General features: G+C 38.7%; 1 protein-coding gene across 1 annotated transcript in view; it reads left to right on the top strand.

Moving 5' to 3' along the window:
• The window catches only part of HNF4G (hepatocyte nuclear factor 4 gamma), a 58,584-nt gene continuing 36,705 nt past the window's right edge, over nt 205-22,083 (top strand). The window contains exon 1 of the mRNA XM_021388098.1: nt 205-491. The gene's annotated coding sequence lies outside the window, so the exon portion shown is untranslated. The remainder of the gene's footprint in view (nt 492-22,083) is intronic.

Here is a 22,083-nt window from a genome sequence, read left to right on the forward strand (position 1 = left end):
GGGATGCCGAGCCGGGTGGCAGAGTCCCGCCGCAGCCCCGCCCGCCCCGCCGGGAATGCTCCGGGCCAGGCCGAGCCGAGCCGAGCCGGGCCGGGAGCGCCTCGCACGGCCGCCGCCGGGCGCGGGGTGCGCGCAGGGCCAGCCGCGGGCTGAGCAGCTTTCAGTTTTCATTGAAGCTGCTGGTTACTGTTTAACATCCCCACCCACGTTTGTTTAGTAAATCGATCTGATGCTTGGGCTGAGGCTGCTGCCCTGTCGCCATTGAGCAAAGTTAATTCTCCCTCTGCACGCACACACACAAACACACGCACACTCCTCCGCCTCTTCCCCGCTACAGCGCGCGGTAAAGACGGTGTCGGCCGCACCGAGCGAGGCACGCAGCCCAGCGCCGGGACCCAGCGGGGGGTGCGGGGAGGCGGCCGGCCCGGGGGATGCCGCCGCCCTGAGCCGCGAGCGCGCCGCGGGGGCCGAGGGACGGCGCGGCCCCGCCGGTAAGTCCGGGGCTGGCGGCAGCGTGCCCAGGGGCGGCCCGGCCGCGGGAGGAGGGCGTGCAGGCCGGGAGCGCTACCCCGCCGGCGGGAGAGCGGACAGCGGCCGGGCCTTTGGGGGGTGGGGGGGGCTCGATTACATACATACACTTTTTTTTTTTTTAAAGAAATACGACTAGTCACGTGTCTCTGTTGTGGGCACGCGGGGCGCTCCGCAGAAGCACGCCGCGCGCTGGGCGCTGCCTCGGGCCCCCGGGGCGGGGTGTGCTGCCGCTGCACCGCGGGTCGCGGACGGGCAAGCCGGCGGGGCACGGCCCCAGTGCGTGCTGCTGCAGGCGGCCCCGGCCAGGCCCCGGCGCTGTGCAGCCGTCTGCCGAGCCTTGGCAGCGCCAGTTACAGCTTTGCATCGGGTTGAGGAGCGTTTTCTGATTGCTTTCTTCTTTATCTTCTTTTTTTTTTGTTAATTTCCCCGCCCCGCCCTCGCAATGACCTGTGCAGCAGGTGGGTTTGTTACTGTGAGGCTGCTCCTAGCAGTAGTTCTTGGCCCAATGGTGTGCCGTGGTGAGAAATCCCAAAATACTTCCTGTCGAGAAAAAAAAAACAACAAACGATTATGTATATAAACATGAAAAGGACAAAGCAAGCTGAGGGCCGAGGAAGGGTTTTGCAGGCAAATCCAGCAGTGCTGCCAGTGCCCTCCTACAGCACGGCAGGTGCACTAAAACATGATGCCTTGTAACTTTGTTGAAAGCCAACTTTCAGATGCTGCACTTCAGCCTGATTCCAACATTTGTTCCTGTGAGCTGAAGTGGGACTGGCTGTCATAGCTTGGGTTAGAAGGCACCTCAGGGATCATCAAGCTCCAACCCCCCTGCCACAGCCAGGGCCACCAACCTCCACCTGTAATACTAGACCAAGCTGCCCGGGGCCCCATCCAGCCTGGCCTTGAACACCTCCAAGGACGGGGCATCCACAACCTCTCTGGGCAAACATTTTCAGAAGAATACAGCAGGTTGCAATGGTAACAGTATTTTAAAGCAATATCCCTTAGTGAAGTATGGTTGTGTTGTGTCCGACCTTCCTTGTTGTAGGCCACTCCTTGTACAATGAGGCATGTACTTTGGTTTATTGTGATTTCTCATCCATGTTACAAAGACACTGGAATAATTCAAAGTGACATCTTTGTTACTGCCTCTCTGTTTGTTAAAACTGGCTCCCTGTGTAGGATACCATGCTTCCCAGCTCTCCACGTCCCTGACTCTTCTGTGTGCTGGAGAGAACTATGGAGTGCTATGGAATTCTCTATGTTCCTTAAGAACAGCAGCTTGTACAACTTACGTAGAGGCATATATGTATACACACAGATGGTTTTCAAATATTACAAACTCTGTATCAACCATGTCATTCTTCTTAACCTTTTTCTAGTCATATGCTAAGGAAAAGGGGACAAAATGCTTAAAATGTTCTGTTGAAACACAATTTGCACTTCTCGTTATCTTTCAGTTTGGAAAACATTGAGTAGAAAACAGAATTTTAAAAATATTTTCCCATCATCCTATGCTCAGATCCCTGTCCCTCTCCCTGTTTCTCTTACTGAAGCACACTGGGCAGACTGAGGGTCACTTCATACATACAAAAAGTATTACCAGGCATCGGACAAAATCAGGATGCCATTACCTTGTACTTGATACTGCCTCTCATTTTAGCAGCTCAAGCATTTGGAGCCTAGAACTGATTCCCAAAGCTAATTGCTTACCGCAAAGCATAGCTTTCTTTGCAGCTTATATAATTAGAGAAACATCTCTCTTCTGCAAACAGTTGTATTTAGTGGCATTAATGTAAAAGCAGGACAATGCAGAGATCCAGCCTGAATTTCCAAGATGGCTACGTAAGTACCCATATGCAGTATAATGGCCGAAGATTTGGTTGGCACTGAACTAGCACTGCTGTCTATCCTGCCTCCCACCACTGAAGAACACAGGAGATACAGTGGAGAAAATGGAATTCCTGAGGCTTGGTAATATCCAATTCCTTGGATAGTCAAGTGATGCTTACAGCTCTTCTGCATGCATCATTAAAGTATGCCAGACCAGCTCCCTAAAAAAGGTCTTGTAGGATAAACACTTCGCTGCTCTCACTCCTTCAGAGTTGGCCACGTTTGAATTTTGGAATCAAGTAGGATTGGATGTGTGTGTACTGAAAAACTGCAAAGGTGCAAGAATAGAATTTATTCCTTGTACTTGACATGGCTTCTGTTCTGAAGTTTGCTGCAGAGTTTATAGCAGGTGTATATGGACTCAATACTGCAAAAGGTTGTTTCTGTTGTTTCTTCACTCTCTTTAGGATTGGGTTGGAAAAATGAGGTCCAGCACGTATCACCAGTTACTTCCAAATCTGTATCATAAACATAAATTTCCACTTTTTGTCAGCTACAAGAATCAAAATATTATTTTAAACAATACCGATTATTTTTAGCAGATGATTAGTATGAAGAGATGTCCTGAAAAAATTCATGGTCAGTAATATGGCAGCCCACTCTGCGCTTGTATGCTCTATACTGCTTTCATTAACCCCTAATGTGACGGGAGTTTTGGAAAATCCATCCAATTTTATTTGGGGATTCGATCTACTGTAGCAAAACAACCGTAATGATTCACAACTGACTATCATGTGGTTCTGAGGTGAGCTGTTTATGCTTTTACATCTGTCAAAGAGCATGGGCAATGTGCTCCATTTATTAATTGATGTCTGGGCACTTCCTATGCAGGGATCTCTACTTTTTTTTCTCAAGTATTTTAAAGTTCCATCTTTGACTTGATTAATTTCATTTTTATCTAAATGAAGTGTTTCAGCTGTTCAGAAATCTTTCTTTTGTTCCCTTTGTGTGTTCAAAAGTGACCAAAGCAATTCAGTTTGGTATTAAGCCTGAAAATTAGCTTGATTTGCTTAAGTTGCGTCCCGTTGATATGAGGTACACAGTACTGCGTAATTGCGTTATTTCAGTATTACAGCTTGGTAAAGTAGACTGTTTTAGAACATATATAAAGGTTTTTATTTTTGTGGTAGTTGCCTCTTGTATATGGTAATATGTTCTGTGATAGAATTTAATTTTACAAGGAAAATATAGCTCTAATACGTTACAGAAAGGCATGGTTCCTAGGTTTTAATGTGCCTTAATGAATGATGCATTATATAATAAATGATGAGAAAATATGGAAAATTCATTACTAACAAATTAAGATGTTTGTGTGTCTTGCAACAGCTTTGATTGAATCAAATTCTTTTCATTTCAAATTTTCAATTTTAAAACAGCACACCCTAAAAATCAGGTCAGAATGCTGTGTGCAATGTCAGAGCTGAAATCTATCAAAGTGAAAGGCTCCAACAACATTTTCAAACCTTTCTCAATTGTCAATTTAAGTTAATTGAAAATGAAAGGTCTCGGTTTCGGGATTGGACCATTTAAATAGAAGCCTGCTGCTTTCATTTTGTAGAAGGGCAATCTCCCTCCACATACGTGTTTTAAAAGGTTCATTCATAATTCTCTCTTCACACTTCTATTGGAAATGACAGAATTCATTATTTTGAGTTCTTGAACTATTTTTTTGTAACTTGGGTGATGAATTGTACGAGATCTAGTTCATAACATGGTGCAGCAACCCACAAGATTTAAAATTTTCGTGGCTTGATCTGTCTTTTTATGGTACTTGGCTGGCAGTCGCTCAGGAAGCCTCCATGTGCATCTTCTACCTCTTACAGAGTGGTAGGGTGGGATTTTCTTATTTAATACCAACTAGGAAAGAGACTCGCACCCCTGCTTGGTAATTCTCTGGAGGTATCCAAGCAACAAGGACATACATTACAGTAGCAGTATACAAGATGCTGTGTGAATTTTCTTTGCCTCCTGCTTATCTGTGAATCCAGCCACAATAGACCTGTACAAATACTGCTGTTTTCTCTCTCTATTTCTAGCATGGCAAAGTTTGCCCTAAGACAATACCTGTCCAAACGTAGAAATTAGGTGCAAGTGGGAGGGGGGCTTTGAGAGGTACTAATAAATTCTCAGAACTGCACCCAAGACTTAGTTTTACCTCTGTGAAACGGCAAATACAATTCAGGTTGCATTTTTAGTGCATCTATGGCAATGTTGCACTGAGAAAGGTCACTTTGCATCGTTTTTGTATGGGGTTTCTCTGCTACATCAGCTTGGTTTGTTTTTGTCTGAGAAAAAAACAGCAGCAGCACTCAGCAGTAACCAGATCCTTGTTAACCAAAATAGGCAGAAAGTTAGGCAGATTTTTGGATTTCCCGCTTTCTTTGTTAAACACGTCATTTGTTCGTTTGCTGCTGAAGTTTAAAGTATTGGCACCAGGCAAGGAGTGAGACCAGTTTACGCTCTCAGAGCTCTTCCACATGCTTGAAAACTCTTCATGGCAACCGACCCGTTTCCTCATGTATCTCAGGCACATATCGTGCCTCTTGCAGCTAGATTTTCTTCTTGTTATTTTGAAATTGATGACTGTAATGACTTATTCATATTGCCTGTTTCAGAATTGCACCCGAAAGTGTCTTTCAGACAGTGTCTTTTGATATGCTCTTCAGGATAATAGTATTTATTCCTTCTGCAAGGAAATGTCAGGCTGACATTATATTGGCAGACAAAATTCCTTCTGTAGCGGTCTAGAGATGACTCAGAGAAGTGAGATGGTGTCCGTGCTGTGATTGCACATTGATAAACATTTGCTCTCCTAGCTCTGCACTTGTTAGTTGTAGTCAGGTGTTGACTTGTACCTGCTGTTGCAGTTCAGAGTAATTATGATATTGTGAATTGACAGAATTTCATTTACCGTACTGCTAAACACCTGATAATTACTGCCCTGTTCCAACTGCTAACGAAGTCGAAAACAGTCTTCTCCTGGGCTGTTTGGTAGCCGCACAGTGACGCTGGCTGAGACCTTGTACGGCGTCAACTACATGTGTAGTTTCATACGCTTTCTGGGCAGTTACCATCTGATCTGCACTTTTGTCATCACAGAAATGGAAATACGGAAATTGGCTTTTTACTTACGAACTTTGAAAACAAGACGTAGGTTTTACTGCAAGGTCTGACTTTGGTGGTAGATGCTATCTACGCAGTAGGTATGTATTTTCCTTACTTAATATCCTTCTTACCTTTTGGAAGAAAAGTGGCATTCCCAGCTCCAATGTCCAAATCTAAAATATTTTAAAAAGATGTACATTTTAACGTCTTTAATGTTTTCTATGCCTGTTGTCTCAGTTGTCTCAGTTTAACAATGTCTTGTCTTACATTATTGTTCTTAACTTTTCTTTTTTTTTCCCTAGTTATTTGTCTCTTTGAACTTCTGTGACTTTCTACATTAATATTGAACATGTCATTTTACCAAGTGCTTTAGGGAGCCTTAGAGACTGTTCTTTTTCGTTTACTTCGGTTTTGAAATGCCAGAACTTCGTCTAACATAAATGCCAGAACTTGGTCTAACATAAATGCTAGAACTTGGTCTAACAGAACTTCAGATATGATTTTAACATGAACAATTTTAGCTGTGATAAATAGGGAAAAAAAAATAAAAAGAAGGCTCTCAATTTGAATATGAAATTTCTCTTTCCGTGTTTCATTTCAGAATCTTCTAGATCATTAAGAGTTTAGAGTTGACTCCCAAGCTTATGTGGAAAGCCTAATCATTATGTCAAAGAAACACCATCTTAAAAACTGTATTTCCCTGAAGAGAAAAATAAGCTACAGGATTAGGGAAAATAATTTTAGATGTAAAATTTTAAAATAAGCTAAGTGCATTTAAAATAGGCTAAGTGCAGATGTATTAGGCTAATTTTGTGGTTTTTTTTTTTTTTTTTTTTTTTTTGTTGATTGGTTGGTTAGGGCTATTTTGGTGTAAAGTGGTTGAAGAGAAAAAGAATATAATAAAAAGCAGTTTTCCGAGCCTGTACCTCCTTAATATTGTTATTTTGCATTGAGAGTAGAACGTAACTGACAGGAGCAGAACATCAGCTCCCAGGAATGAACAGTCCATACTACATGAAAAAATAGAGATGCATTTTCTATTTCATGAGCACAGGTTTAGTTTGAGCTTTTAAGTTGATTTGAATCCATCTCTCCAGACAAATTTCACAAGTTTCATTCAAATACCTTTGTTTGCTGGCAAATAAGATTGGAGAAGAAAAAATGCAAGTTTCCCGATGCATTTCATTTATGTTTTCAGGCTCAACCAAAACAACCAAGGCAGTTTAAGGCACTAGCACCATTTGCTTGTGCACCTCGTCTCCCACCTCTTTTAAATGTAATTGTCCCCATCAGTGGCAACAGAATATAAATCTTTGTCCATAACTGAGGTGAGATGGTATCTTAAATTGCCAGATACAGGGCTGCCTGCAGCTTGATGCTGGACGTCAGTGGATGAGGTTCAGGTACATGCCTGTCATACCCATGGAAAGGAATTGTCAATTCTGAGGAGAACTGAGGCTGAAGTTGTGGAGTATTGCAACCTCTGTATATTTTTCTGTCTGAAAAACTACTAATTTCATTTCTTGCCACCATAGGTGTATTTGCCTGCCGGAGAATTGACAGAGGGCAGCTCATCTCTTGTTTTTAACATCATGTTGATTAGTGGCAAATAGGAGGACAAACAACTCAACTATAGCAGTCTTTTCAATAGCAAGTCTATAAAGACCTTTTTAATATTAGAGAAAATACAGGAAACTTTAAATAAATGGGCTTACATTTCAAAGGCAAGGAAGTGCTAAACAGGTTGCAGTCTTCGGCTGAGAAAGGAATTCAAATTTTAACAAAAGTTTCATAATGAATTTTGTTATCACTGAACTTAATAGTGGAACTTTTATCTTATTTTGATCCACTAGGTCAAGTAGTTCATTACCCTGTACGTATCTGAAGCTAAAAGTAGCTAGAAAATGAAGACCACTCCTGGTGAGCGTTCTTAAGTTTCTGATACCATAGAACAGGAATGGGCATTCTGATATTAAGATACATGTATGAAAAGCACATCCTTGTCAGGTGGAAAACGAACACAGATTTGACTGGCTGGAAGAACATATGTATGAGACTGCTGCAAACTTTTAAACCCTTTACGATTCATTTTGCTGCTTGGAATTTGTAAGGCCAGCTTCTTGCTTTCCACAACAGGAAGGAATGCATCGTTAGAGAGCAGAGCAACTCAAGCGAACAAGGCGCGTGTTAAACCCCAGCTGTATGGGCAAGGTCATGAAAGAAAAACATTTCTGATAAATAATTATTTCATTAGTTGTACAAAATAATAGTTGTAGAGAAGCTGCTGTTTAGAACTAAATACATTATTCAAACCTGGAAAGAGAATGTGCTCTAGGAGATCACTGTGACTACAGCTTCTTTGTAGAAGTAATGGACTTCCATTTCTCAGTTTAAGAGCTCTGTTCCACCTCAGACCAGTACAACTGACAGTAGAAACTGTGAGGAGCCCTGGCTTGGGTGATGGATAGTTTAGAAATCTTGAAAATGGCTGGTGTGGTGCACTTCTCCACCAAGGATATATATGCCCACAACCACAACTTGTGATTCTGGACACCTATAGATGCTTCATTGCTCTTAGCTAGATAAAGAATCCAATACGTTTTGTAATGTGGGATGAGACGATACATTTTTTCAGATAGCAAGAAAAATCTGCGTCTTGCTAGTGGTTGCTGTTGTAGGAATCCTTTTCTTCCAGGTAAGACTTTTTTCAATGTAGAGTTTTGATTCGGAATGATAAAGAACGCAGACATCTTCTTCTTTGTCTTCTTTCTCTGTCTCTTTTTCATTTTTGGTCAGACCTAGTATTGGCTGTTTCAGATGACCTTGACTCTACAGTCAGTGTAGCTATAGTGGAACTGTAAGAGACGCACAATACAAAAAGATACAGAGACGTACCTACAAAAATATATCATCCAGTTGGTAACTACTTACAGTGTATCTCAAGCTTTAGATACTGAATTTAGATGAATGCATATTTTCTGCGGTTGGTTGTGAATCATACAAATCTGCAACTTGCTTGCGTTCTGAAGCAAAATATTTAATAATGTTATTAGTATATGTCCAAAACAACAAAAGCTTTTAACAGCTTCTCTATTAAACACTTCTTAACTTTTATAATTATTTTTTACTATATTTATTTTCTAAATGCAGTAAATATTTAGGAATTTTGCTTGACTCTATTAAGCAAGCTCTTTGCTGTTCTAAAATTTATTTTTCAGTATAAGCTCCACCAAAATAATGGTAGAAGTAGTACATTTTTATTTATTTGTTTCTCTTCCTATCTATCTACTTATTTATTTATGGGATAGATTCTTAACAAAGTGTTTAAAATAAAAATATGAAATTTAAGATAAGTGATTGACTAGTTTAGGTCCTGGAAAATAGATTTTGAATTCTTTGATTTCTAGGAACTTGACTTAGAACACCTCAGAATAATGTCTCATATGTATTTTCTGTGCTACAAAATGAAGGTTTAGTTATATTACAAAACAAAGTTAGTTTTCATTCATGAAAAGATCCCACATTTTTATCTGTTTCCCAAGTAATTTCTTTGTGTTTCATGCTGTCTTCTTATTGTGCTTGGTGTACCACGCTGAGAGGTTTAGACTTCACACATACTCCGTTGGTATTGATAACTGTGTCCTAACAATTAATTTCAAATTTTCTGTGTCTCTAAACAAGGAGAAGTATGCATGTTTTTATTTAAGCAAAACTGTAAATCATTTAATCTATATGAACTTGACTAGTAGCATTTTATATTTTTCTCTTATTTGGAATGTAGCTGTCCAGTTTCTGGATTGCCTTGCTCTAGCAGAATCAAGATAATTGTGTATGAGGTTTTTTTTTTTGCATTAGTGAAAATAAATAAGAATAGTGTGAAAGGTATTTTTTTCTGTATAACAGCTGATTATATATGTGTGGCTTCTGTATGTGTATTTGGGAGTTTGTTTGCTTTTATTTGTTTATTTGCTGACTTGCTTTTGTTTGTCTTTTGAGTAACTCACCAGCTTTTGCTGTAGACAGGAGTTGAACAGCTGTCTGCATATTAAACTTGGTTAGCAGTTACAGCATGAAGAAATGTGACATACTGTATTCTTCTTCCATTGCTGTAGATTTCTTCCAAGCAAATACTTGGATGAGGGAGAGGGTGAATGTTGGAGGAAGTTTATTTGTTTTTTGTAGCTTGTGCTTGAGGGAGGAGCAGATGCATCATTCTGTGCACTGGAGAATGGATTACGATCTGTACATCTGTAGGGCTGGAGAGCTTGGCTTTCGGGCAGAAGGAGATGTAACTGAATTGAAAACAGATGAGTATCAAGATGAGGAATTTGGTGAAGATGGATGTAGGGCATTTTTCCAAGGACTCTGCTCTTCCACTTCATTGTTTGGAAGAGATGAAATGAGGTGACTGGCCTCCGGCAACTCGGGTGTCTATGGTAGGAAGACCACGGTTCAGACATCAATCCTAGCAGCTTCTGAACAAGGCAGCTGGAGACATCTCTGAAAAGGGACAAAGGCTGCAAAATTCTTCATTGCAAGCTCTGGGTTTCTAAGTAAGTTGTTGCCTCATGGTTTTAGGGGAAGAAAAGCATGCTCTGGTTGTGTGCCAAAGAAATTTTTATATACAGGGAATGCTGCAGGAATCAGCAGGCAGTCTGCAGATGATATGTAAGAGAAGAACCAGGTCAATGCTGAGATTATGAAATATGCGAGCAGTTTAGGAGGAACAGAGAGAAGGAGCAGATAATGAAAGGGATGAATTGTTTGGGTACATCTCAAGCTTTGGCCTAGAAAGCCAAGAGCAAGCCTAGAACTTACTTGGAACAACAGTGACAGTGGAGAAGGAGACATGCTAACAAGTGTTAAAGTGTCTGCAGATAAGCATCACTAAAGTTGTTGTAGTGGTTAAGATTAGAGAAGACTGATGACCTCATGTCTGATGCTTGGAAAGTAGTAAGGTGAGAACAGAACAGGGGGCTCAAAACTGAGTCTTGCGGGACTCCACAGAAGCTGGATTCTCTGCTTGGTAGAAAATAAAATGCTGAGGCATGAAGAATGATTGTTTCATAGATAAAGTAGTAACAAGAGATTTATGTTCCAATACAGCAATGGGAATGTTGAAGGCTTTATAGAAATGTGTGTGCATTACAAAGTTTGTGTATATATATCTGCATGTTAGAAGGTTACTTTTAATATATTGCAGGTTGCCAGGTTCATTAAAGTCTCATTCTCTAACGTATGCACACTTACGGAATCACACCACAGTAAACCTGATAAGAATGAGGTAATGCCCTGAAAAGTCATGGGGAAATGCTAGTAATTTTTAACTGTAGGCTAGCTTTTTAAAAACTCAGCTGAAGAAGTCTGAACAGTTTTATTAATAACACATCCTATTTGCAGCTGAATAAAGAACTCAAAGTATTGCTTTTCGGCAAACTGAAACTGTTTCAATAGTCACCAGACTCTAGGAACATCTGCATCAAGCTAGAATATGCTGTTATTAATACGTCACTGCTAGCATGTGGCATGGGGGAATCATTAGCACCAATTCTGCACGCTGTTGCTGTTTTCTCTGCCTCATGAACTTCAGTTAATTGGGTTACACGGGATAAAAATCACTGTGAAAGAATGAAAAAAATGAATCCCATCATTTTTACTAAATTCACAATCATTGTGTGAGACATTTTTTATTTCAGTGCTAACCTTGCATGTAATTCCATTGAAGCAATTGCACGGCTTGTACCTCAACAATGGCACAGCAAGGATATAGACAACTACTTATTCTTGATTGCAAAAATTACAGGCACCATTATGTGACAAAGAATTTTCTCACTTTTAGAGAACCTTAATAAATTTCTTTGCTCAATTCTTCTAATTTGAAAGTTCACGTATAGGGACTAAATTCCAGCATTTATACATGTTTGCTACATAAGTCTTTTATTTTTGGTGTTTTCCAGATTTTCTTTTGAAGGAAAAGCTTCACAATCTAGTCCTATGAGTTACAGCTATTACAGCTCTCTTGGGGAGGCCTTAGCAGGTGGGGCTCTCTACAAAGCTGTTGAAGGCATATAAAGTGGAGAAAAAGCACATGCACAGAACTGAAGAAAGAAATTACAAAGCTTTTAAAAGGCAGTATGAGAAAGTGCAATAAATATCCTAACTTTTGAAACAAAAATAAATTACTCTCTATCTAAAGGTTCTTTACATGGAGACCCTCCACAGGTCAGTGCTTTGTGCTATGTATGACAGCATAAATGTAGAGGTTTCCCTTGTCATCCTGCTTACTGAGGCTGTTAAATGTCTCAGAAAAAACTTGAATGAGCACAAATGATTTCTAGGTGTTACCATTACATACATAATTACTATTTATTGCAATCATAGTTTAGCAACAGTAATTCCACAGATGTGTGACAGTCTGCTTTTCCATTTATTCAAACACAATTTCAGCTGTTTGTCTTTCATCTGGAAATCACTTCGGAGATCAAGTAGTGTATTTCAGCAAAATCAGTGATTAACATTGACACACCGATGTCCCCATAAGGAGGGCTTGTTTTTATTAACACATTCTCACTCGACAATGAGAGAGGTGATAGCACCTTCCCGTAGTTCAGGTTTACTTGATGAAGCAAAATAGCTTGCAGACCTTGAGAGAATGGGACCCGTAGGATTGGTTGTGGTCCACTTTCTCATTTGTGATTTTCTCTTTTTCATTTTGTTTGAGATTGAATTTGAGAGAGAGCTTTGTTCCGGACAGTAGTTTATGGCAGTGGGCTGAGGAGATGAGATTTCATTGAATCAAAGAACTAATACACAAAGAGAAAATATGTGAAAATTGAAATGACAAGGTAGAGTAGCTTGGTTGTTGAGGTAGACAAAATAACTAGGTTCTCAGGGAAATGAGGTGGGGATTTTTTCCTGAACTAGATTTAGTTTGAACAAGAACAGTTGAGATGGAAAACCTAGACATTATAAAAACTTGATAAAAATAGAAAAAACTATTTCTCTTTCTTTTTCTTGTAACTTTATGTTGAAAGATCTGTCATGGTGCAATCCCGCTGCCCAGAGGAACCAAACTGGGGTTTGTCTTTGTCAAGGTAACACAAGAACCATAAGTATAAGGAATTATAACTTTATCTGATTAGAGTTTTCTTTTTACTTTATTTACTATGCAGAATTATTGTCAGAGCATGTTGTGATAGAGGAATGCGAAGGAAAATCAGTAGTACTTAAAAAAAAATCTGTGTTTTCTGTCAGTTATTATTTTTTTAATCTAGAATAACAGTATATTTATTTTCCCTCCTTTTTCCCTTAGAATCACTGGGCAAGCTGTGACTGATCTAAAACATGTGAACTACCTTTGTGAACAGAAGTATGAAGTCGGGTCGGTGCACCCATGCCGCAGCACTGACAGAGCTGTACTGTTCTGAGCTAGAAGAGCCAGGAGGGCTGCCAGGGCTCTCCGCTTCCCAAGTAACTGTCTTCCCATTCTCTGATGTGATGGAAGAGAGAGAATTATTTTGTCTTTGATTAATAAGGAGTTAATTTCAGTAGACCTTCGACTCTTTTACAATGCTCAGGCACAGTCCGTGCAGCTCTGGTGGCACTGGAGGGAGTGTGCCCTAGCGAGTGTGGAGCTTGTAGCAAGTGGGACAAGCCTGGGCTGAACCCCAAGCAGAACAGTATTTCTGATTTTTTTGTATGTGTGCTCTTGCTTTTACTACCTGAACAAATGTCCATTACAGTCAGATCACATCTGTTTAGAACGTAGGATAACTGTAACAAATTTGACATTTTTTTGTCAATTTGCTAAGATTTTCTACAGAAGTCTGTTTTTTCATATTTGGTTTTTGATTGCTTTTAAACTTCTGCGTTACTTCTATTAAATTCCTATGCAGTATTGCTTACAGCTACCCTGGATCATGTTTCTTTTTCCCTTTATTAAAATTATTAATGTGGCACAGAATAACCACATTCTCCTCAAAGCACTTTCAGCTCTCAATTCCTTCGCCAACGTGGAACATGAGCACAGAGTGCACCTACCTCTTACTCCTCTACCTCATGTAACCAAATGGTGACATCTTACACTGCAGTTTCACTCTTCCATTTTGCTGCTGGCTAAAGTCTTCTGTTGAGAGCGGCCTTGATTTAGAAATATCTATGGAACTGTACAAAAATATACAAAAGTTTAAAAGTAATTTAATTTGACTGCTCACTAACTTTCCTTATGTCTGATGTTCAGAGCAGACCCCAGACTAGTCTGAACAACCACTAGGTTTTTCATATATTACGCTGATCCTTGTTAGCCTCGTGAGGCTGAATGCTGTTTCCTGGCGTAATAAAAGGTAGCCTTTGCTCTAGGACCGTTAGTGCTTTTAAAAGTATTATCAGCAAAGTTAATATTTCTACTGCAGACCTGACTTTCACAGCCCCTTCTTTATTTGCCAAAATAAATCTGCTTCATTTTCCACCTGTGGAGAAGGGGAGTTTACTCGCTCCATTTGTTTTTTTTCAGGATGACAAACTGCAAAGGAGGGAGAACTTCTAACTCTTTGAAACTGCTACTTTGTTGGTTGCAAGATAGCATGCTCATTTCTTTGGCATTAGAAAGAACCTGAGCAATGGCATGGAGCTAGGTCAGGGGAAGTTCAAGTAGGATATCAGGAAAAGGTTCTTTATCAGAAGGTGGTGGGCATGGAACAGACTCCTCAGGGCAGTGGCCACAGCACCAAGCTGCTGGAGTTCAAGAAGTATCTGGACAGCTCTCTCAGTCATATGGTCTTGGACAACTCAGTCATATAATCTGATTTTTGGGTGGTCCTGTGTGGAGCCAGGAGTTGGACTCGATGATTCTTGTGGGTGCTTTCCAACTCAGGATATTCTATGATTCTACAATCCCAGGATTTTGTGATTCTATGAAATGAATTAACTTGTCCTCTTTGGAAAGTACCAGTGCCTCTGCTTTGGGAAAGCGAATAGCTGGATGTTTTTCAGGTGTTATTAGAAGAGGCAGATGCTTAACTTCGAAGAGCCATGTACTGTAAACAGGGCCTACAATGTCCAGTGTAACTATAATAAATGGACTGAACATTGCAAAGTAATGTAAAAATCTGATTTTTAATTTTCTGATCTAATTTTACTAGCTCTTTCTTTCCCCTTTACTTCTTGCTGCCTCCTACTAGTATTTATACATGGCCAAAATAACTTGGCTGGAAGTGATGCTTTAGAATCCTCTGAGGATAGCTGGTTATTTGTTAAACAACTCCATGGGACTGCCAGGTTCCTTTCTTAAAAAACATGAAGTTAATTAGTCACCATGTTCAGAGTGTGGTGAGGGGTATTTAATATGAGTGAGAAAAGTGATCATCATAAGAGATAAGTTTATTAGGACAATATTTCATAAAGTTCCCTTTCTCATTCTTTTGAGAATCTCTTATATCTCTTACAAACATTAGAGAAACAAACAGTTGTGTTAACTTCCCTAATTTTTACTGCCTTTACAGGAACACTGCTGCAGTTTAGGTTATGTTACAGAGGCTAGAAGTAACTGCCACGGTACCTTGAGAGAAGGAGCATATGTGATTACTGGGAGGTACTAATGAAGTAGTATAACACTCCCAGTAAATCTGCCCTTAGTTTCACCCCAGATAGGAGGTAATAAACTAGACTGGAATGGTATTTTCAGGCCTCAACCAGTGCGCTTTCATATCAGCTTTCTTTTTTTTTTGTTAGTGCAGAACCTTTTGTTGTGTTTGACAATTAAATCTTGCGAAAGTAGAATTTTACTCCTTTGTTCAATAACAAGTCTATTCACTATTTTAATTTTATATGTGTATACATACATATGCATACATCAGAGAATCACAGAATCATAGAGGTTGAGAGGGACCTCTGGGGATCATCTAGCCCAGCTTCCCTGCTAAAGCTGGTCCCCTACAGTAGGTTACATAGGAAAGCATCCAGGTGGGTCTTGAATACCTCCAGAGATGGAGACAGCCTCTCTGAGGAACCTATTCCAGTGCTCTGTCACCCTCACAGTAATATATATGTTTTGCTTATGTATATATTGCAGTAGGATTGAAAATGCAGTGATCATGATCCAGTAATGGATGAAGACACCGCTCTTGCCCACGAAACATTTGATGAATGTTTTCAGCTAACTTAAGAAATGAAGTTATTTTCTACAGTTAGCTTGTCTTTATTCTTATCAAAACTGTGGGGCTTTCCAGTGTCAGGACACTTGATGGGCGGATACTTCTTAGGAGAATAGAGGACTTATCAGTGTTTGCTTAGGATCTATTACATTCTTAGCCATAAAAGTAGCTATGCTGTCTATAGCACCCATAAATCTTAACCTAGTCAAGGCTACTGTCTCTTTCTTCATGTGAATTTGCATTTAAAACCATGGGTATAAACCAGTTGCAAATACCTAATTTCTTCACTGCTGTTTTTGAGAATTGGTAACATAATTCAGTTTGCAAAATTGTCAAAATTACTTATCAGCCCTACCACAAATTTGAAGCAGCCACAATAATGAAAGAATATTCCTTGGGCACATAATCACCAGAGGGCACTGTTACACATATTCTTACAGATGATTGTTTGGGTGAAGTGGGTGAAAGTAAGTCTTGGAAGAAACAGTATGTTAGTTTTGATGTACACTTTCCATAGGGAAGCTGCTGCTAACAAGGTAGTTTGAACTCTGCTTTAATCTCTTCGTATGGATAACGTACATTTTTCTTGTTGAGAAGTGGCAATTGCTATCACAGCTGACATTTCTTTAGAGCTCTTATTTGTGTGAATTAACTAATTTATGTAGAGCTTCATGTGACTTCCAAGAAATGAATATAAAAAGTTCAGAACCTGTAGATTTCCACCGAAGCCACTGAAAGTAGAAAAGAACAATAATATTTCTGTTCTTTTATTTTTTGATGAAGAGAATGAACAGGTAATATCAAATAAAATCAGTAAATCAGCTTTAGATAGTTATTATGTCTGCTGTTATTAATTAAAAAGTATATACTCAGGCATTGAGGCAACAATATGATTATGGAGAAAATCTTTATATGTGCACAGTCACACAAATTTATATTGCTATTTGGTAAATAAAGATAGATGAGAAAACAAAATTATGATAAATACTTCAGGCTATGTTTTGTTTTGGAAACAGGCTAGTTTTCTTATGGCAAACCTTACTCCAGTGCCTTTTGGGCCTGATCATGTGCTTTGAGACTTTTTATTTGTATTTTTCATAGGCAAAGATTTTTTTGATTCTCTAGGATATGTTTGGTCTTCTGTATGTGTGTTTTTATTTCACTTTGTTTTAGTATTTCTGACATCACCAAAATGAAACAAGACGTCCCATATAAAAAAAGGGACATTGCCTGCACGAATGAACATTACCATTTGTTAAGGCTTAGGCACGTTTCTAGTCTTTTACTGACCATGCTCCAGCATCTATTATCTGTGAATGTCAATGACTTTTTGATCATAGAGTGGATTTCTCATTTTTGAAGAAGTTTCTTATCTCTGATCTGGTTGTCAGTGGTTCCAGAGTGAGAGCTGCCATCTAGAGCCCAAGCTGGCCACACTGACTTCTGTGCTCCCAACAGCGAGGAGAGCGGCTCCATTGTCCGTGGGGAATGTCCTGAAATCCGCTGTTCTTGCCCTACTTTAACGATGTTTTCTGTTTCACCTGTTTTAGATTTGTCCACAGGAGGTTATCGCATATTATCATGGTAAAAATAGTGGTTATTCTAGCACACTGTTCAGAAGTAGAAAGATATTTTAAACTGTTACTATTTCAGTGATCTTTTTACAGAATGATTTGTATTTACTGATCTGTCTCACTAGCCTGTGTTTGTTATGTCCCTGCATCAAAATACCAGAATGTCAGAGAAAGTGGTAAATACCACACCACTTTTAATTTTATTTTTCTCTATAAAGAGCTGCGGAAGAAATCTGAGGAAGTACAGTGTGAGCTCTGCTCAGAAAAAAAATCTTTAGATCTATAGTAAAAAACTTTTTTGCAGAAGAAGCACCCACTGCACAAAATTGCAGGTCTTTCAAGGATTCAGTAGAAAGGGAAAAGGAAATGTTACTGGCCTCGGTGTGTCCCAGCTGGCCTCCTGATACTGTATGCTCCCTGCCTCCTGGTCCTTGACTGTCCCATCCTGAGAGCAAGCAAATGCTGTTGTTCGTGTTCTATCCTGGTGAGCGGGAAGCAAGGATCTGCTGCCTTTCCAGGCCTTATCCCAGTGCAATTTGTGGCAAAGGCTCAAAAGCTTTGAAGTGCATTCTGGTTGCGATTTTAGACATTGCTACAGTATAGTTAGCTTTCTAAAAAGCCTTGGGCAAATTTCCTCCGAAAGGCTCCGAAAGAAACAAAACTATCATGGGTTAAAACTGAAGGATTTTTCCTGGATTAGTGATTGTTTAATAGATAGAGGGTAGGGCTAGGATTAGGTTTAAGGTTAGCTTTCATAATGAAAGAAGATTACTAACAAAGTCAGACCTAGACCCATCTAGATAAATAAATATGTATTCCTTGTACTTCTGCTACTCAGTGCATTCATCAGGGCTTCTTGAAAGAACTTGATTCACAAGGTAGTGAAGTTTTGTTGCTGCTCCAAATCTGTTGGGTACCTCCATAGTGCACCCAAATCTTGAATATTGGATGTAGATCTTGTAAGTCAGTTAGAAAGATGTGAGAGGATTTGCAAAGGTACCCTTTACATGTCATTTTGGTGTCAGTCAGGATGGCAGCCATGACAGTGATACTGGGCAGGTTTTTGTAACTGTTTCAAAAGCTTTGGGTAAGGAGCAGGATAACTGGGAGCATGATGCTGGAGTTCAGTTCTCCACAAACTCTGCACTGAAAAGACTAACAGAACAGATGTATTAAAACAGTCAGACGATACTGATTCCATGGGACCTCTAAGTATGTCACTTTCTTTTCTATTAAGTGTTGTGTAATTTCTGCTGATTTTTTCTGCAAGCCCATTTGATTATACTTAGTGCACCCTTGATGCAGCGCGCTTGAATTGCTGTATCAGTGAGATTTGCTAAAATAAGTCACACATGAATTGTAGGCCATTATCTATCATTAACTCATCTAGAATTTCATGGTGAACTAAGTGCTATGTATAATGTGTTTCTCAGTTGCTACTGGCTATGTTGTCTTAGTGTAGCAGAATGTGACTGATACGCAGTTGCGTGCGGTTCAGATAGTTGGAAACCAATTTTAAAAAAAAGAGTCTTAGTAATTGAAAATATTTACAATTATTTCAGTTATTTCAATTAATGTAGAGACATTGAAATTAAAATTTATCATATATTAATTTTAGACTTATTAGTTGCATACATTTCTCATGATATTCATATCTGTGCAGAAGAACAAAGAAAAGCAAACTTGAGCTCTTTTATTCAAGATGATTATAAAAAAAAAAAAAGACATTTTTCAAGATAAGCAGTTGTTTATACTTTGAAAGAACATACTTTATAAAAGTTTTCATTTACACCTGAAACTGAGTTCTACAAATTGCCCACAAGCATTTCTGATTGCCATAATCATTTAGAGTTAATTGAAAACTGATGAACTCAAGACAAAAATGGGCTAGCAAATACAAACTTTCACTATCACACTTCTCTATGGAATACTTGGGATTATGGTCAGATTTTCAAAAGAGTTTATGCATCAAAAGATGGTAACAACATCTAGTGAAATACAGCATCCCTATCCTAAGATGTGTCTGTAAACTCAACTTCCAGTCTGCCAGCAAAAAGGAATAGGACAAAACCATCATAAAAAATAATGGTTCATAGTTCTCTTTCATGTTTAAGTGATTTTACTCTGAGCACTGCAGCTGTGTATGTGAAGTCACTATACAAGGTTCTTGCTCTTTTTCACCTTCTTCTGAACGTTAGCAATCTCATCCTTCTCTCATTCAGTATTTCAGCTGAGAGTCACGCATTTTACCTTGCTGGTTCCTGACAGGATGAGGCCAGCCATTACCAAGAGCCATGGGTTTTCCTGCAGTGCATATATACATCTCACAGTGCCTGAATATTACTGAGAAATCTCTGTGTATCTTTTTTACGGGGCTAATCAATCTTCTTTTTGCGTATGCTTCTCATGTCGGTTTGTTCACTGCTGTTTTGCTGAGAAGATGGCTTTCCAGCAGGACTGAGATCTCTGTCCTTGTCTGCTTCTTTACTGCTCAAAACTGCCTGGGACAGAACGTTCTCTACGGGAAGAACACTGCTAGGCTGATATATTGCAGTCTTTTTATATCTATTCATTTTGTCTCATCTCACCTAATTTTATGTAATTTCCTGTAGATTTACTAGTGCTTTGCACAATGTTTTCTATACTATGTCTTCCAATAGTTAATGGAGTGTTTCAACTAAAATCAATGGTAGCCTATAAACACATTAATAAATACTTTTATGACATAAAACAATTGTGGACTTTTCCTTTAAGGGCATTAAAATTGCAAAAATTTATTTTCTTAATTTTCTTGCATAAGACTTGCCATCGAGCCATTCTCTCAAGATCATTCTCACACTCATGTGGGCTTTTATTTCTAGATGTACTTCTACTTCCAGAATCAATTGTCTTTTCTAATTGCACTTACTAACAGTTTCAGATAGCTTTCCTCACAGTCTTTTTTGACAAAAAGTACCCTGGTTCATTTTCTTTATGTAAAACTGAAAAAAAAAATTGTGTCCTTTGTCCCTCAGTACTTTCTAGAAGATACTGCATATTGCTATTGTTGCAGATGTAGTGCTGGTTTGTAATAATTTGTACACTTTGTGTGTGGATTTGGTTACTGATTGGTATACTTTATGGCTACATGCAGTTAAATATTGGAAGTTTATTGTGTGAAAATATTTGTTTAGCTTAGTACAGGCATGTTGGAAAATCAAGAAGAGTGGCATGACAAACCTCTAACACAGCTTGTGCCACAAGCAGTACCATTCACTTTTGCATGCCTCTGACCAGTAGTGGTTTCACTGATGAACTCGTCAAAGTGAGTGGCAAAAATCTGTGCTTGTTGACATAGGAAAATAGAAGTCTAGTAAGACTGAAAAGGATAAGAAACAAGAAGATAGACATGAAATGATAACGATAAAAAATTTCAGGAGCTTGAGTGAAATCTTGCTGATCGTTTTGCTTCTCACTGGTCACAAGGTCCCCATGAGAAAAAAAAGTTTTACTGGCTAGCTTGGCGTGTGGGCTGGACTGTAGTGTAACGTGGGACCTTCTGCTGGTCAGAATACTTGTGTAACTTGGAAGAGGTGAAGAATTGGCGGAAATGGGTGTAAATCTCAGTCTGAGTTCAGTGTTGTGCATGTCATTAGAGCTAGTTAGAAATATGATTTTATTTGCTAAAGTTCTAAAAGTTTTATTTTTAACCTTGATTAATAAGTTGTCATATTTGGATTAATTGACATTTTATTTATTTTGATGACCAACTTGCTCCTCCTTTTTTTTTTCTTAACTGCCATTATTTTATATATACTTCTTCGGAAAAAAAAAAATGTTTTATATATCAACTACATTTAGATTTTGCATAATAGCATTCTTGTCAAGTATCTCTGATGATGTTACTCTAATGACTGAAGAACTTATATAGTGAGTACTTACAGAATCTTGAAAAAGTTTTCGTCTTAGAAAATGCTGGAATATATCTGTTATTATTAAATAAATACATGTTTTTCAACTTCTTAATTTATCAGCACATTTCATTAAAGATGATTAAGATTTGTTTAAAGATTATTATTTAGTAGAATTGTAATTAAATTGCACAATGCTATCTCTTGTCGTATATGCATGCAAACGCACTATATGTGTGATGAAAACCAAATTGTCTGTAGACATTAATTTTTCTGCATATTTTGTTAATTTATTTACAATATCTGGTTAAATTGGCCCAGAATTTCATTCTGGAAACAAAATTGTAAGTAATAATGTGAATATATTTGCTTATCAAACTTCAATGTCAGCTTTTCCTATCAAGATTAAGTAAAGTATGTGTTGGCCACATTTTCAGCTTGAGTTCTTACAATAGTTTAAATGTGTAAGTAAACAAGGCACAGTACATATAGGCAATGTCATTTAAGAAAAAAAAGAAAATGTCATCTGTAGAAGTCAGCTACAGATCACTTGTATTTTTTCTTGTTGACAGTCAAGTTTCATTGTTGCTATTTATGTTATGAATGTTCTATTTAAATATACTAAAAATACTTTCAGGTTTTTTACTGCTGGATAATTCAGACTTCATTATCGACATTGTTTCCTGATTTATTTTTAGTTTCCCTATTCAGAAAAATCTTCTAAATTTAGGGAGGCATAAAGTTGATAAAAAGGTGCATATGTTTTCCCAGCCCTTTTCCAACTTCGTGACACTTTATCAAGAATATAAAATTATGTAGCAGAGAGCAAAATATGGATTGCACAAAAATCAATCATCCTGAAAGGGACACAATTTTTATTTTTCTCCCAATATTTTCTTCTTTTTTTTTCTTCTATCTGTCTATGTTTTATTCTCCCCC

This window comes from Numida meleagris, chromosome 2, assembly GCF_002078875.1.
Source record: "Numida meleagris isolate 19003 breed g44 Domestic line chromosome 2, NumMel1.0, whole genome shotgun sequence".
Classification (NCBI taxonomy): domain Eukaryota; kingdom Metazoa; phylum Chordata; class Aves; order Galliformes; family Numididae; genus Numida; species Numida meleagris.